We start from the raw sequence: 18,543 nt of genomic DNA, 5'->3' as shown, positions 1-18,543 counted from the left end.
GAGGCATTATCATGAGTATCATAAACTCTTCTGCATGTGCACTACAAGAAATCTATCAACAAAAAAACACAACACAGTGTTTTACACAACTGCCAACTAATCCTTATTGTACTGTAAATAATACAAAGCCTTAGTGATCATTACATACACTGAGTATCAGCTCCTCTATTCTTCTGAATACAAGCACATTAGTAGATGCTGTAAAAACTTTTTTGAATATAAATTTGCTCATCTTATAGACAGACATTTGCACTTGTGATTCATATCTGAAGCCATCATGTGTTGTCTCATCTTATAGATTTGGGAGATTGTACTGAACAGGGTTCTGAAGGAAGATTCAAATGCTGTACAAAGATTTATCCCTCTTGTTATAGAAGCATTGTTAGAAAATACTTCACATTACTTGACATATTGTCCCGGCAGTAGGTAACAGATTGAACTTTCTGTCTTGAGCTGCTGTTCACAATGTTTTTAATGTGTCTGAATCAGCTCTTAATGATACATATTCATTATGTGTTCTTTGAAGGGATTTGTAGGTATTATTGCTATTTTGTTCATGTTATCAAACAAAGAATTTGCCTTATTTGCTTCTTGCAAATGTTTATTTTCTTCTTAACTTTTCCTCTACATCAGCCTTTTTATTTACTAATGCAGAGCTTCATTGGATGACTGTGTAATGTCTGATCAATGATAAGTTATTGCAGTGCTCCAATCAGCCTCCTTGTGCCTTTTTAGCAGACGATAAAAGTGAGTTTCAATGAGTCTTGTTTGTTCTCAAAGAAATATCAGAGACAAATGAATCTGTACATCAACTCTGTTATTGATAATTTTTGACTTTCATCGTATTGCCCCTTGTTATAAGAAAAACGTTGTCAATATTATTAAAGAACTAAATGAAATTAGATTTTGTGGCTAATTTGCTTTGTTTTACCTTGTTTTATCAGCACAAGGCCCAAAGTGTCACGGAATGGAGAGGTTGAATGGAGAAGCTAAATGACTCAGCAGGTTGAATAGCAAATAGGAAAAAGGGAAAGTAATTATTCCTTTATTCATTCAGTTGCTTATTTCTCCTATTAAGATTCATTATCAAATGGATTTTTAGACCCCCCCCCCCAATTAATACACAAGATAAGGGTGAAGGGCAATTAGCACTATGTGGCTGTGGAGTTAGACAGCTCATTGGCTTTCCGTTGACTCTGAGAACATATTAAAAGAAGCATTTATGGGGTTTTTTAATTATCCGAGAAAAAGAAAAATATTGAAATAAGTAAGACAATAAAACCTGATGTGACCACTGATACATAATCCTCAGTTAAACAGACACCACCACTGCACAGTTCCTTTTCATACATGTCTTGAAAATAAGATATTTCATCATTATTATCATTCTCCTAGAGTTGCAACTACAAATTAACTGATCTATGATGACCAGAAAACAAAAAAGTCTCAAGGGGCATTATGAAAAACACAAAAGGAAGGCAGCCATTTTGCATTTAGTGGCCATTTTGGCCACATTCCACATTTTTCCTTTGAGGAACTTGTACCAGGGCTTACATCAGATCAACTTCAAATTGAGATGAAAACAAAAACAATTAAACATTAAAATTACAATTACAATTTCTAGGACTGCAAAGCATCACTGAACGGGCCCGAGCACATGCATTTTGAAGCGTGACATGCGTTTTGCGCATTGCGGCAAAGATAAACGCTTCACTTCCTGCGTAAGTCACATGACGTCAATCCTTGCCTGCTAATTGCTCATTAGATTAAATATGTTTGTTTTGAATCACTGCCCTATTATCTATGTTGTTTTATATAGATCTGTGATCTACTGAGTCCAGTATCACACAGATTGACCGACGGAACCAAAACATCTCAGCACAAACATAAAAATAATTATCTTCAAATTTGATAGATTGGGGACATCACAGCTGTCTCTGAATTTAACAATCCTGCTGTTTGACATTTACCATCATTCATGCGTGAGTGTAATGCTGCGTTCCAGACGACTCATATGTCAGATATTCTGACCTGAAATTGCCCAGTTCCGACTTAACATCAAACGTAAACAAACATGTCTGACTGTGAGAAGCTGATTAATTTGTCTCATGATAAGACAATTCAACTGTAGCCAGTGCAGACTCCGTTTCATACAGAAACAAAGAGGAGGAGGCGAAGACGCCATTATCTTTTTATTAGACTTTTATTCTTGGAAACACATTGAATACATAGAGAACACAAACTGTCATTGAATTTCACGAACCAAGAAACCATTGTTTTAAAACAAACCTATTTAATCATATGAACAAGTTAAGAACACACATACAAACTGTGCAAGGAACACACTTTAACCTTAAAATTACACAAAGAAATTTATGAAAAATAGATAAAGTATGTAGAAATCTGTAGAAATAAGATATATAAACACAAATCTTTTGTGTTATTCAATGAGTTATATTTTCTAGGGACATAAAAACTGTTAATAGACTATTTAAAACAGTGAACTATGAAAATGTATACTATGAATATCTGCTGATAAATCCTAATAAATCTTTTGTTGAAAAGGCTGCAATTGAATCACATCTCTCCTTTATGAATCCTCACATGTCTCGTACAATAGGACTGAATCTTAAATCTTTCACCACTCTCAGATCAACTAAATCTTTTCTCTCTTGTATGAATCCTCATATGTCTATTTAGATGGCCCCTATGGTTAAATCCTTTACCACACTCAGAGCAGATATACGGGTTCTCTCCTGTATGAATCCTCATATGTGTATTTAGACTGCTCCTACGACTAAATCTTTTACCACACTCAGAGCAACTAAGGGTGGAACATGAATCCATGAATCTTCCTCCTCACTCTGAGTCTCTGAGGGGACAAAGAGACAAAGACAGGAAACAGAGACTCCGAAAGTTGTAAAACAAAGCTTATTTCTTGTTGCCAGTAGGTGGCGCCATCGGTATTATTTCATACAGACTAATAGATGTGTTCAAGTAGGGAGTGTTCATGTTATTAGACTGTACGCCGATACATAATAAAATCACTGCTAATTTCCACAGAGCACAGCTGCCTCTCTTCCCTCACGGTCGTATCTGGTGGAAATGGGGTTTGTCTCGTGAAAACGTGACGGGCTCCTGACAGCATCTCACTGCTGAATTGTGACCTAGATATCAAACAGGCTGCTGCTGTCACTCTGAAGCTGACACTTTCCAAATTATACATATTTTCCTGTTTTCTCAGGTTTTTGATGCAACAAACACAACAAGAGAACGTAGAGACCTCATTCAAGGCTTTGTGAAGGAGAATGCATTCAAGGTAACATTGGAAGTGTTTTTATTATATTCTGCTGTTATTTTGTCTTTGGAAATCGGACTTTATTGAAATTCACATTTAAACATTCACAGTTTATGTAGCATTGAACGAGAAATGATGAATGTGTGACTTTTAAATGTTAACAAGAAAACTCCACAGGGCCCCTTCTAATGTCTAATTTAAAAACTGGATGATCTTGTGTTGATTGCGTGTTAGTCGTACGTTGACCTCTGACCTCTCTCCAACAGGTGTTCTTCATGGAGTCGGTGTGTGACGACCCTGAGGTGATAGCTGCTAATATTCTGGTACGTCACTCAAACCCATAATCTATAAATATTCCCGGTGTCTGCTTAGTTATGTAAGAACCATGCAGCCTGCTCACATGGTCTGACTGTGCTGCATACCTGCCACAGGAAGTGAAGGTGTCCAGTCCCGACTACCCTGAGAGACACAGAGAGAGAGTAATGGACGACTTCCTCAAACGCATCAAGTGCTACAAGGTCACTTATCAACCGTTAGATCCTAACAACTACGACAAGTAAGAGCTGATCACATCTGCTTCTCTCTATCTCAATAGGTCATTACATCTAATATCTGGATTACGCTCCTGTGAACCTAAAAGGTTTTATAGCAGTTTGCAACAAGTAAACACTAGATGGCGACAGTAAACAGATTTTAAGTTCAGCCCCCCATGATCCTTCACCACCTATGGGACCTGCTGTTTATCAAGGTGATAAATGTGGGCCGGTGTTTCCTGGTGAACCGGGTGCAGGACTACATCCAAGGCAAGATCGTGTATTACCTCATGAACATCCACGTGCACTCTCACTCCATCTACCTGTGCCGCCACGGAGAGAGCAACCACAACGTGGAGGGCCGCATCGGGGGGGCCCCCTAAGTTTTCTCCTCGAGGGAAACAGGTACGATGACACAGAAAGAACCAATCACGAGACTCATTAGTTCACTTGGATAAGATTTAATTTAATTCTCTCCATTGGCTTTTTCATGAGCATTAATCTAATGAAACAGACAGGAACCCTTAGAAAAGAATTGATGATATCTAGACCAGAGGTCTTCAACAGGGGGTCTGCGACCCCTAGGGGGTCCACGGAGGTACTGCAAGTGAGTCCCGAAATCTTTGGTTGATTAGACAATTTTTAAAAATTGTTATAATATTTATTTATTTTCGAACCAATTTTTTTCCACAAATTTAAATGTCTTTAAATACACATTAACATGCATCCAACATATTGTGAGGCTGATTTGACCCTCTGCCTGACAACCTCCATCCGTCCAAGATGAGATAAGTTTTGTGCTGCCCATCAGGGTCCGACATCTCACTAATGTGGGAGTATGTGTGCCTTCCACAGATAGCTTGAGGATTCACTGTCTCTTTTACATGTTTAAAATAAAAACATGAATCTGTGAATTACTTTACAGTTTTTCTCAGTTGTTAACACACAAAAAGCAAAAATTCGGCACAATTTGCACAACATTCACTTCATGTACCAATAGCTTGACCCAATTTGGCACTACTTCACACTCCCTTATCTCATTAGACTCTGACTTTCCTTCTTTACACTCTGATGTAAATTACACATCACCTTGTTGTCAAAACACTACACACAATGTTCAGTTGTTGCACACACTTCTCAAGTAAAATATCAAAGCATCAACCTACAACACACAAATACTCAAATCTCTAAACATTCAGGTCTATTGAGCAATTTGCAATCAGGACTGCAGCATAAAAGTGTCTTCAGCCTCTGTTTTGTTTGATGAACAATGGAATAGAATAGAATAGAGTGTGCTCACATTATTTATATTTTGCAGGACTTACAGTTTTTCACAATTGTTAACACACGTTTTTCAAAACAATAACGGCTTTCTCAAAAATGCACACAGAAAACTCAAAACCTCACACACAAAATGCTAAACCTGACACTCCCTTTGCAAGATGACTCTTTGCCATCAAATCTCTTCACCGTTAACAAAATGGAACTCGTGTTTTCATTTGGTACACACAGCCATATTTTCAAATGACACACACATACCATTTATTGAGTACACACAACTAAGCATTTGCTTGCACACTTCCAAGCATTTACAGCACACTGAAGTGCAAAATTGAAAACACAATCATCGAAATGGAACACACCATATGAATGACAATGACTCTGGAGAATTAGCCATTTCTCCTTTTGTAAACTGTCTCAGTGTAGACCTACTTTTTTCATAGTCAAACATAAAACAGCACACAAATATGCAGCAAAAACGAACCACACCGTGGAGGAAGAACACGCATTTTCACAGCCGAACAGGAGACTGAAATTGTAGATATGGTTCGTGAGAACAACTCTATCACACTCAGACAAATAAAAACAAAGATCCTGGCTGACCATGCTACATTTAGAAACGTCCATACCGTCAGTTCCTCTACATTGGACCGTATTCTTCATAGAAGAATGTGGATGAAACATGTGTACAGGGTCCCATTCGAACGGAACATTAGATAGATAGAAGCATCAAGGAGTTACGGCGAGAGTTTGTGCTTGTTAGTACCAAACATTCAGCACTGACACATGCATGTATTGTTCCTGTAATCCAATATTGTTCCTTTTCTACAGTGTCTCACTGTAGCCCACTGTGTTGACCTCTCTGTGTCCATACTGTAACTTGCATTCTCATGCTGTCTGTGTCAGTACTGTACTGTTCTCTGTGTGTACTGAAATAAACCTTTTTTTGCTGCATATTTGTGTGCTGTTTTATGTTTGACTATGAAAAAAGTAGGCCTACACTGAGACAGTTTACAAAAGGAGAAATGGCTAATTCTCCAGAGTCATTGTCATTCATATGGTGTGTTCCATTTCGATGATTGTGTTTTCAATTTTGCACTTCAGTGTGCTGTAAATTCTTGGAAGTGTGCAAGCAAATGCTTAGTTGTGTGTTCTCAATACAGTTTTTCACAATTGTTAACACACGTTTTTCAAAACAATAACGGCTTTCTCAAAACTGCACACAGAAAACTGAAAACCTCACACACAAAATGCTAAACCTGACACTCCCTTTGCAAGATGACTCATTGCCATCAAAATGGAACTCGTGTTTTCATTTGGTACACACAGCCATGTTTTCAAATGACACACACATACCATTTATTGAGAACACACAACTAAGCATTTGCTTACACACTTCCAAGCATTTACAGCACACTGAAGTGCAAAATTGAAAACACAATCATCAAAATGGAACACACCATATGAATGACTGACTCTGGAGAATTAGCCATTTCTCCTTTTGTAAACTGTCTCAGTGTAGGCCCACTTTTTTCATAGTCAAACATAAAACAGCACACAAAAAGGTTTATTTCAGTACACACAGAGAACAGTACAGTACTGACACAGACAGCATGATAATGCAAGTTACAGTATGGACACAGAGAGGTCAACACAGTGGGCTACAGTGAGACACTGTAGAAAAGGAACAATATTGGATTACAGGTACAATACATGCATGTGTCAGTGCTGAATGTTTGGTACTAACAAGCACAAACTCTCTCCGTAACTCCTCGATGCGTCTGGGTTCTGTTTGAATGTGACCCTGTTCACTTGTTTCCTCCGCATGGCATTCCTGTGAAGAATACCGTCCAATGTAGAGAGGCTGACGGTCTGGACGTTTCTAAATGTAGCATGGTCAGCCAGGATCCTAGTTTTTATTTGTCTGAGTGTGATAGCGTTGTTCTCATGAACCATATCTACAATTTCAGTCTCCTGTTCGGCTGTGAACATGCGTGTTCTTCCTCCACGGTGTGGTTCTCTTTCAGTCCTGCAAAATATAAATACTGTGAGCACACTGTATTCTATTCTATTCCATTGTTCATCAAACAAAACAAAGGCTCAAGGCACTTTTATGCCGCAGTCCTGATTGCAAATCGTTCAACAGACCTGAATGTTTAGAGATTTGAGTATTTGTGTGTTGTAGGTTGATGCTTTGATGCTTTTTCTTGAGAAGTGTGTGCAGCAACTGAACATTGTGTGTAGTGTTTTGACAACAAGGTGATGTGTAATTTACATCAGAGTGTAAAGAAGGAAAGCCAGAGTCTAATGAGATAAGGGAGTGTGAAGTAGTGCCAAATTGGGTCAAGCTATTGGTACATGAAGTGAATGTTGTGCAAATTGTGCCGAATTTTTGCTTTTTGTGTGTTAACAATTGTGAAAAACTGTAACACACATTTTTCAAAACAATAACGGCGGAAAATGCGTGTTCTTCCTCCACTGTGTGGTTCTCTTTCAGTCCTGCAAAATATAAATACTGTGAGCACACTGTATTCTATTCTATTCCATTGTTCATCAAACAAAACAGAGGCTGAAGGCACTTTTTTGCTGCAGTCCTGATTGCAAATTGCTCAACAGACCTGAATGTTTAGAGATTTGAGGATTTGTGTGTTGTAGGTTGATGCTTTGAGATTTTACTTGAGAAGTGTGTGCAACAACTGGACATTGTGTGTAGTGTTTTGACAACAAGGTGATGTGTAATTTACATCAGAGTGTAAAGAAGGAAAGTCAGAGTCTAATGAGATAAGGGAGTGTGAAGTAGTGCCAAATTGGGTCAGGCTATTGGTACATGAAGTAAATGTTGTGCAAATTGTGCCGAATTTTTGCTTTTTGTGTGTTAACAACTGAGAAAAACTGTAATAGCTCAGTGTTGTATGCAAGATGTATGTTTATAAATGGCAGTGGCATGGCCACCCTGTACCTTGCACATGTTTAAATTAAAAACATGAATATATGAACCCATGTTATATTTGAATAGCTTAGTATTGAATGCACAATAACAGGGTAGCTATGTTTATACATGGCACTAGTCCCAGTTTAATATAAAACACAATTTTATACAATATATATATTAGGGGGTCCCTGCTCCATCTCTCCACCAGTTTGGGGATCCTTGGCCTGAAAAACGTTGAAGACCCCTGATCTAGACGATGATTGTCGATTTGTGTTTCTCTCGTTTCCCAGTTCGCACACGCCCTGAGAGACTTCATCAAGGAGCACCAACTGTCGGATTTGAAGGTTTGGACGAGTCAACTGAGAAGAACCATCCAGACGGCAGAGGAGCTCGGGGTTCCTTATGAACAGTGGAAGATTCTCAACGAGATCGACGCTGTCAGTACCGATCTATGAGAGGAAACTCTCTCTTAAAGCATCTTTATGAATTAAAATATTCTGCTACTGTCTTTAAACAATCCCTATGTATAATATGTGGAATTAAAGCACATCTTTCTTTGTATTGTTTGCAGTGAAAGTGCTTCTGCTTACTTTACTTTGGTGCGTGATATTAGAATGAATATTCTTTTCTTTTTTTGAATATCCCTCCTCAGTGTGTGTGTGTGAGGAGATGAGCTATGAGATGATCGAGAACACTTTCCCAGAGGAGTTTGCTTTGAGAGACCGGGACAAGTATCACTATCGCTACCAAGGAGGAGAGGTAACCTGGCCCACTCCTTCCATCCCCTCGTGTTTCCCAGATGTTAATCAGTTTGATGTTTTGTTATAATCGTCCTCTCTGGCTCTGTAGTCCTACCAGGATCTGGTTCAGCGACTGGAGCCGGTCATCATGGAGCTGGAGAGACAAGGCAACGTGCTGGTTGTCTGCCACCAGGCCGTGATGTGATGTTTGTTGGCGTACTTCCTGGATAAAAGTGCAGGTAGAAGAATGATCACAAAACACACACAGGACACACGAACACAGAGATACTGACTTTGTGCTTTTTTTAATCATCCTAAAGAAGATCTGCTGTACATGAATTGTTCGCTCCACACTGTGCTCAAACTCACACCTGTGGTCCTTCCCCCCCAGGACACATGACTTTACTCTATGACCCTTTCTTCTATTGAAATATTCTGTTTCCTATCTTGCAGGTTGCAAAGTGGAACAGTTTTATCTAAACGTGGAGGCAGCGAACACACATCGTGACCGGCCCCTTGTAAGTTCCTCTTATTCAAACTGAATAATCACATTTTTTACATGAATGGGATTTCAACATTGTTGAATAAAAGCCACAGACGTTGTCACTTGTGTAAAGTAAGTGTGTTGTTGACTTTCATCAAAAATAATTCACAATTAATCAAAAAACACAACATCTAATCCAAAGTCTAACAGGCTCTTGTTTGTTGTATCCACTAGTTTAGTGCTGGTTGTCCCTTGAATCTTGAACCTGCCTGCAGCTCAGCTAATGAAATTAAATTATTTATATGTTATGGACTGAAGCCCTGGCTGAAATAATCATTATTACCATCGATCTGGTTATGGATGAATGAAAAGCTGTATTTGAGCTTCTTTGAATTATTTTAAAGGTTTACACCCTTAAATGAAGAGAAGGTGTGTGAGGGTTGTGTTTTACTTATTCTATCATTAAAAGGAGACATATTCATGGTCATAATTTGAATTTGTGTTTTGATTTGAAAAGGTTTACTTGCTCTAATCTTCAGAAAACACATCACTTTCTTCAGACTGTCCTTTGCTGCAGCTCCTCTGCAGCTTCAGGAGCTTCAGGAGCTTCTGGAGCTTCGGTTGCTTGAGGAGCTTCAGGAGCTTCAGGTGCTTCAGGTGCTTGAGGAGCTTCATGTGCTTCAGGTGCTAGAGGAGCTTCAGGAGCTTCATGGGCCCCAGGTGCTTGAGGAGCTTCTGAAGCTTCAGGAGCATCTGGAGCTTCGGGCACTTGAGGAGCTTCATGTGCTTCAGGTGCTTGAAGAGCTTCAGGAGCTTCATGTACTTCAGGTGCTTGAGGAGCTTCAGGAGCTTTAGGAGCTTCAGTAGCTTCAGGTGCTTGAGGAGCTTCATGTGTTTCAGGTGCTTGAGGAGCTTCAGGAGCTATGTTGTTTGTGGGGGAGAGGAGCTTCCTTCACTGAGGACTTTGGACTTTTTAACTGCAGGTTTTTTACATGCACAAACTAGAATGACACTCAGTAAAAATCCCAATAAATTCTCCAATTCAATTCAAAGTCTCCTTTGAATTGGCTTCTGTTGTTGAACCTGTTAACACGAGTCAAGGTGGAGAGGATGGTTACTCTGCTCGGCTGTTATCAGGAGTCCGCAGGGGCCTCATTTATAACCGTTGCGTACGCACAAAACGGGCCTGAAACGTGCGTACGCCACTTCTCACGCCAACGTTGGGATTTATAAAAACAAACTTGACGGGAAAATGTGCGTATTTCTACGCAAACTTAGACCCTCCCTTACGAGCGTTTTGGGGAGACGGTAAAACGGCAACACAGACGTGGGGTGGTGAACTGCAGCAGATTATTGATCCAATTCATCATTTACATTAAAACCAACAGTTTTTGTCGCGCGACGTACCTGCTCCACACGAGCCTTTTAGTATGAATCCTACGCACTCTTTTATAAATGAGGCCCCAGATCTTTTGTTTTGTCCTTTAACACCTTGCAGCATTACGGACATCTCATCTCCTACCAGGATGAAACCCTGAGGGACTCTGCTCTCGTACCTCGGCGGAATAGTTACACTCCCTTGTCCAGTCACGACCAGGTCAAGCGTCCCAGGTTCTACAGTGCAGGCAACCCGCCCTGGCTACCGCTTGCCCCCACGCCATCAGCTCTGATGCCAGAGGGACGGCAAAGCAAAGTTAGTGAAAGAGTTACAGCCCCCCCCCCCCCCCTTCAAATATGTCTCCGTCAGCTTCAATCAGTCACCTCCCACCAGTTGTGTGTTTGGCATCTGTCTCCCTTCAGTCTTGTATCCTCTCTATGATTTAGGGTCTCGAAGGAAAGTTCTCTTTCTTGAATGTTTCTTGGCCGTCTGATGTTTGTCTTGCTTGACCTTTGCTTCACCACTGGTCTGTTTCCAGCTTGAATATGCAGAACAGCATGTCTCTTTGTGAGAAAATCCCGATGAATTGAGCCTCTGCTGAAATAAAATTGTATTAAAACTTTGTAGGGTGAAGTGGTTTAAGAGTAGTAATTACTTCACGAGCCTCTTCTATAAGACAATCATTTATATCAGCATCAATTTTTTTTTATCTTAAATTTTAGATTTACGCTCTTTTGTAGAGTGACAATTTTTTTGAACTGAAATCCATTTGAGAACATTGAACTGCAATTGGAAATTAATAAAAAATGTAAATTATTGATTTTAAACCCATAAAAATTGGGTATATTTGTTGTGTATTTGTTGTGTATGTGTTGGCCTTTCCTTGTGGGTACAGTGCTTCAGCCCATCTCCACATCTCTCTCTCTCTCTCTCTCTCTCTCTCTCTCTCTCTCTCTCTCTCTCTCTCTCTCTCTCTCTCTCTCTCTCTCTCTCTCTCTCTCTCTCTCTCTCTCTCTCTCTCTCTCTCTCTCTCTCTCTCTCTCTCTCTCTCTCTCTCCTTCTGAACCCGTCTTTCAGCCCCGAATAGGAAGCAGATGTCTGTGAGTATTTTTTGTGAAGACTTGGAAAAAAAACCTTTAGCCCACGTTTCATTTTCTTTCCAATAATTCAACCCATTGTTCATGTCATGTTATCTGAATGTACGTTATCACAGTGTTTTTTGTTATTTTTTATGGTTTTCCAGCACTTTGGTTTCTTCAACCTTCCATCACCTTTGCATTCAGAAAGCTGCTGTCGATACGTTTCATCTCAGCGACGTTATCAAGAACGACTATCGCACCCTGATTCTTTGGAAAATTAATTATTGGCTGCGACAGTAAAAAGCAGCTTCTTTAAAAGCATTTGATTATCACATTTGTAAGACACCTAGATATGTTTTAAAGAGGTAAAATGATAGACAAGTAACTATACTTTGCTGTGCACATATATAATGTATTAATCATTATAAGATGGTTATTTAAGAGTGTCTTAGTATTGATTAAAGTGAAGCAATAACACGTAGGTTCAGAAAAGTGATTAATAATTAATAACTTCTTCTTCGACAATGTTCTAATGAACAGTCTCCAGTGCTGCAGCTGTTTACAGTTTTTCTCAGTTGTTAACACACAAAAAGCAAAAATTCGGCACAATTTGCACAACATTCACTTCATGTACCAATAGCTTGACCCAATTTGGCACTACTTCACACTCCCTTATCTCATTAGACTCTGACTTTCCTTCTTCCAACCAGAGAAGGAGAGGGGTAAGAGTGAGAGGAGGAGGAGGAGGTAGAGGAGGAAGAGGAGGTCAAGCAGGAGGAGGGAGAGGAAGAGGAGGCAGAGGAGGACGAGGAGGTAGAGGAGGACAAGCAGGAGGAAGGAGAGGAAGAGGAGGCAGAGGAGGACGAGGAGGTAGAGGAGTAGGAGGACAGAGACAAGTAAGAGGAGGAAGAGGAGGACAAGGAGGAGGAGAAGGACAAGGAGAAGGAGGATGAAGAAGAAGGAGAATGGTCATCTCTAATGAGATTCGGGCCACTGTGGTAGACCATGACCTCAACCATGGTTTGAGCATGAGGGAGGCTGGCCAGAGGGTCCAACCAAACCTCAGCCGCCAGGAGATAGTTTAAAAGGAGAAGAGAGGTGCATTGAATTTCTCGGAAAGCAGAGAAGGAAACTGAGTCCCTGGAAACTTCAAGCTTGGTAACTTAATAGTGGTGCTTGAAGTTTTTCTTTGGAAAGAAGGACAACGAGTTATCTGGTGATAATCAATGCACAATACCCAGAATAAACTGGAGACTGCTTTACCAAAAAATACAGATTTTATTTACAGTGTACAAAATAAAGGCTTGTATCCATTTAACTAGATAACAGCAATAGAAGGCCACAATAAAAGAGAGATGGGGTCAAATTTCCGAAACAACATAAAATAAACAAACTCCCAAAATTAGTTGGGCCAGACTGCACTTTTAGGAAGGCTGGGGTATAGTTATGCTTTCTAAAACAAAAGGGTCTGTTCGCAGATTTCTCCTCCTTTCTTGGATTTACACTACCGTTCAAAAGTTGGAGGATCCTTTGTCGCGTTGGCATCGGATGATGAGGGACCACGACCGAGGCGGCAGCTGATAATGGATTCTAACTGGCGGCGGTGGACAATGACTATGGATTATAGTGGATCCCATCCTGATGCTGGATCGTGGTCTTGCTGGCTGCTGGCCAGAGACTGTGATTGCAGCGGGACTGCCTGACACATAGTATTGAAAAATGTTTACCCTCATCGATGCTGCTAAAAATCCTGATGATGTTTTCTTACACCTGACATCTATTGCACTTCTGTCCGTCCTGAGAGAGGGATCCCTCACATGTGGCTCTCTCTGAGGTTTCTACATATTTTTACCTGTGAAAAGGGTTTTTAGTAGTTTTTCCTTACTCTTGTTGAGGGTTAAGGACAGAGGATGTCACACAATGTTAAAGCCCTATGAGACGAATTGTTATTTGTGAATGTGGGCTATACAAATAAAACTTGATTGATTGATTGATTGATTGAAAACTGGCCTTCCTTTGAGCTCGTTGAGTATCTGGAGCATCACATTTGTAGGTTCTATTATACTCTCAAAATGGCCAGAAAAAGAGAACTTTCATTTGAAACTCGCCAGTCTATTCCATGCGAGAAATTGCGAAGAAACTGAAAATTTTTCTACAACGGTGTGTACTACTACCTTCAGAGAACAGCACAAACGGGCTCTAACCAGAGTAGAAAGAGAAGTGGGAGGCCCAGGTGCACAACTCAGCAAGAAGACAAGTATATCAGAGTCTCTAGTTTGAGAAATAGATGCCTCACAGGTCCTCAACTGGCAGCTTCTTTAAATGGTACCCGCAAAACGGCAGTGTCAACGTCTACAGTGAAAAGGCGACTCCGGGATGCTGGCCTTCTAGGCAGAGTGGCAAAGAAAAAGCCATATCTGAGACTGGCCAATAAAAAGAAAAGATTGATATGGGCAAAAGAACACAGACATTGGACAGAGGAAGATTGGAAAAATGTGTTATGGACACAGGGCCGGCCCTAGCACATTTGGCGCTCTAGGCAAGCTTCACTCCTGGCGCCCCCCCCCCCCCCCCAAAAAAAAAAATATTTTTTCAAAACGATTTTCCACGAAAACTTATAAAATTATTTCTTTCTTCGTCGAAGTTGCTTGGACACGCACACTCTAACCATAAGCCTCAATGTGCTAGCATGTTCTGACAACACCGTTTTCGATTTAAGACTAATGTTAATACCACAGCAACAAAGTATATCTGTAGAATACAGCATGAATGGAGCAGCAATAACGACATGGAGCCTTCAGTTCCTCATCCAGACTGCATCTTATTCGAATTAAACACAATTTCAAGTACAAGCATTTCTCTGAGTGTAACTGCATTTTAAAGTGCATAAAACATACATTCAATTATTATGGTGTCTCATTACTTCAAACATTATCACTCATAAAGAAATATAAACATTTACAATATAGACCTATTGAACATTGCCTTATAACTGGTCTTTATAAGGCACAATAACAATACATGACTTAATTACAGAGTCTGTTTGTGTCGGAGCTGAACTACACCCTGTCTAAAGTAAACAATATACTATCTCGACCCGCCTGCAAGACGACGCGCAGGTAAAATAAACACCTATACAGGCGAATGTATTCCCGCCCACCTATGGGCGCAAGTGTCCCACTGCACAGCGGAGTTTCTAAGTTTTTACCAGTCTAAGTAGACGATCAAAACAATATCAATATGTCTCAATGACACTCGTGGTGATCAAGCGAAGCTTTAGGAGCTAACGTAGGTGACTCTCACCCACTACTAACCCGTAGAATACAGGATGAATGCAGCAGCAATTAAGGCACGGAGCATTCAGTTCCTCATCCAGACTGCATCTGGCATGTGGGAGGACGTTACCCCCAGAGAGACAGTCCGGGATGCAACTCCTCCGGTGCCAAACGTGCCACCTGAGTGCTGCGGTCGTTTACTGATTTCTCTAATGAAACATAAACCCACGTGACTATCACGTATATTAGTAGGAATAATCTTTAATTACTGTTAAAGTCATTAAATACAATATTTTGGGCCATACCACATATAGAAGGGGGCGCAAACATTTTTTTTTTTTTTATATATATATATTTTTTTTTTGCTGGGCGCAGTTTTTGGCGCCCCCCTCTGAGTGGCGCCCTAGGCAACCGCCTATGTCGCCTGTAGGAAAGACTGGCCATGTATGGACAGACGAATCAAAGTTGGAGGTGTTTTGATCACACAGAAGAACATTTGTGTGATGCAGAACAGGTGAAAAGATGCTGGGAGAGTGCCTAACGCCGTCTGTCAAGCATGGTGGAGGTAATGTGATGGTCTGGGGCTGCTTTGATGCTGGTAAAGTGGGAGATTTGTACAAGGTAAAAGGGATTTAAAAAAAGGAAGGCTATAACTCCATTTTGCAATGCCATGCCATAGCCTGTGGACAGCGCTTGATTGGAGCCAATTTCCTCCTACAACAGGACAATGACCCAAAGCACACCTCCAAATTATGCAAGAACTATTTAGGGAAGAAGCAGGCAGCTGGGATGCTGTCTGTAATGACGTGGCCAGCGCAGTCACCAGATCTCAACCCCATTCAGCTGTTGTGGGAGCAGCTTGACCGTATGGTACGCAAGAAGTGCCCATCAAGCCAATCCAACTTGGGGGAGGTGCTTCAAGAAGCGTTGGGTGAAATTTCTACAGATTACCTCAACAAATGAACAGCTAGAATGCCAAAGGTCTGCAATGCTGTAATTGCTGCAAATGGAGCATTCTTTGACAAAAGCAAAGTTTGAAGAACAAAATTAATATTTCAAATAAGAATCATTATTTCTAACCTTGTCAATGTCTTGACTATATTTTCTATTCATTTTGCAACTCATTTGATATATAAAAGTGTGAGTTTTCATGGAAAACACGAAATTGTCTGGGTGACCCCAAACTTCTGAATGGTAGTGTATTGTCACTGTTTGTTGAAGGGAGAGATGGACCCAGATGGAGAGGTGATAAATAAAAGGTAATTTAATATAACAAAAGTCTTTTAACAAGACATAAACAAAACATAAAACACTAAAATGGAACACTGGAGGGAAACAGGAACACGAGGATAACAACCCTAGCGACAAGGCGCACGGAAAACACAAAGGATCCAGGACTGGAAAGCTGGGCGAGACAGTAGAACAAGACAAACCAGACATGACTACGTGTAAACACGAGTACAACCCGACAAGGGACAAAGGGGAACACAGAGGCTTAAATACAAAGGAGGAAGGCAGGGGCAATTAGACACAGGTGAAACACATGAGGAATGGGCAAGACAATCACCGACAGGAAGTGAAGACAGAGACAACACACAAGGAACACAAGACTACAAAATAAAACAGGAAACAGAAAACCTAGAGACTGAAATAACAAACTAAAATGACACAACATCACAGTACCCCCCCCTCAAGGATCGGATCCCAGACGGTCCAAAACGAGAACCGAGACGGGAGGGAGGAGGGGGGAACCGGAGGAGGCACTCCGGGACGTGTCCATGGTCCCGGGCCGACGGCTCCGCAGCCGCTCAGGAACCGGGCACAATGTCCCAGGTGGACGGCCCGGAGGCCAGTCAGGGACAGAGTACATAGTCACGGGAGGCCGGCAGCGCGGCCGACCAGGGATGGAGTAAAAAAAGTCTCACGTTGACGGCACCGTGGTCGCTCAGTAATCGGGAACAAGGGCTCCGGCAGACGGGGCCGTGGCCGCTCAAGCGCAGAGTTCCGAGGCTCAGGAGGACAGCACCGTGGCCGCTCAGGAACAGAGTTCTGAGGCTCAGGAGGACGGCGACGTGGCCGCTCAAGGACAGAGTCCCGAAGCTCTGGAGGACAGCACCGTGGCCGCACAGGGACAGAGTTCTGAGGCTCCTCAGGCGGGCGAAGACCGGTCAGGGGCAGAGGGCAAGGGCTGCGACCTCCCCCCTGGACAAAGAGCAGGAACAGGTGCTGGCACCGCGAGGACCTCTGCCTCCGGAACCAGAGTGATGTCCGCCGGGGCCCTCCGGCGTGGGGCAGGGACTGGAGCTGGCACCGCGAAGACCTCCGACGCCGGAACCAGAGTGGTGTCTGCCGGGACCCTCCGGCGCGGGACAGGGACTGGAGCAGGGACTGCAGCTGACACCGCTATAGCCTCCGACGCCGGAACCAGAGTGGCGTCTGCCGGGACCCTCGGGCGCGGGACAGGGACTGGAGCGGGGACTGGAGCAGGGACCAGAGCAGGTGACGCGAGGACCCCGGCCACCCGAAGAGGGGAGACGTCGGCCAGGACCGGAGGCTGGTTCCCGGGAGCCCGCTGTGGAGAGGAGAGGATCCTGCTGTGGACGACCCACTCCAAAGTCCACAACCTGCCGCTGGAAACCTCTTGAGGTTGCGGGGTCCCCAAAAGGTCCCGCCGCTCCAAGAGTAAAGGACTACGGCTGGGGCTGGAGGGTGGTGTCTACGAGCTGGCCTTAGAGATGCGGGGGCACTGCTCCGACATCTGCCAACAACGGCAGAACTCCACTGCAAGCTGCGGGGTCCACCCAGGGCCAGGCGGGATCCCTCAAAAGGTTAAGAGATGGGACTGCCGTGTTGCGCCACGTCCTCAGCCTCTCCTGCACCTCCGGGAGGTATGGCACGGTGTGGACCACCCAGGGGGGATCCTGAAGCCAGGCCTCCATCACCACGATCTCCTCAATGGTCTGGTCAATGTCTGGGCCTCCCCACTCCAGCTCAGACACCTGACAATCAAAATAATAAACTCTTTCAAAAAATAAACTAACCTCTGCTGGGTCCATGTTTAGGTCGGGTTGTTCTGTTACGGTTTGTTGAAGAGAGAGATGGACCCAGATGCAGAGGTGATAAATAAAAGGTAATTTAATATAACAAAAGTCTTCAAACAAGACACAAACAAAACATAAAACACTAACATGGCGGGAAACAGGAACATGAGGATCATAATCCTAGCGACAAGGCACAGGGAAAATACATAGGAGCCAGGACGGGAAAGCTGGGCGAGACAGCAGAACAAGACAAACCACATATGACTATGTGTAAACACGAGCAGTGTTTGGAAGGATACTTTCAAAACGTATTCCGTTACAGAATACATGCCCAAAAATGTAATCTGTAACGTATTCCATTACATTAACTCATCTGAGTAACGTATTCTGAATACTTGGAATACTTCCACATCGTATTGCATTTTTTAAGTGTATGATTGCGGCGTTATTATAGTCAGTGGAGCAGCAGCAGTTTAAACTCTCTCTCCGCCGATGCGGCGGG

At 42.2% G+C, this 18,543-nt stretch overlaps 1 pseudogene; it reads left to right on the top strand.

Annotated features, from left to right (window-relative positions):
* The first annotated feature begins 3,250 nt into the window (after positions 1-3,250).
* Positions 3,251-17,686, top strand: LOC132999441 (6-phosphofructo-2-kinase/fructose-2,6-bisphosphatase 2-like; annotated as a pseudogene).
* Positions 17,687-18,543: the final 857 nt, after the last annotated feature.

This window comes from Limanda limanda, chromosome 4 (genome assembly GCF_963576545.1).
Source record: "Limanda limanda chromosome 4, fLimLim1.1, whole genome shotgun sequence".
Lineage (NCBI taxonomy): Eukaryota > Metazoa > Chordata > Actinopteri > Pleuronectiformes > Pleuronectidae > Limanda > Limanda limanda.
This window is presented reverse-complemented; position numbering and strand designations above follow the sequence as displayed.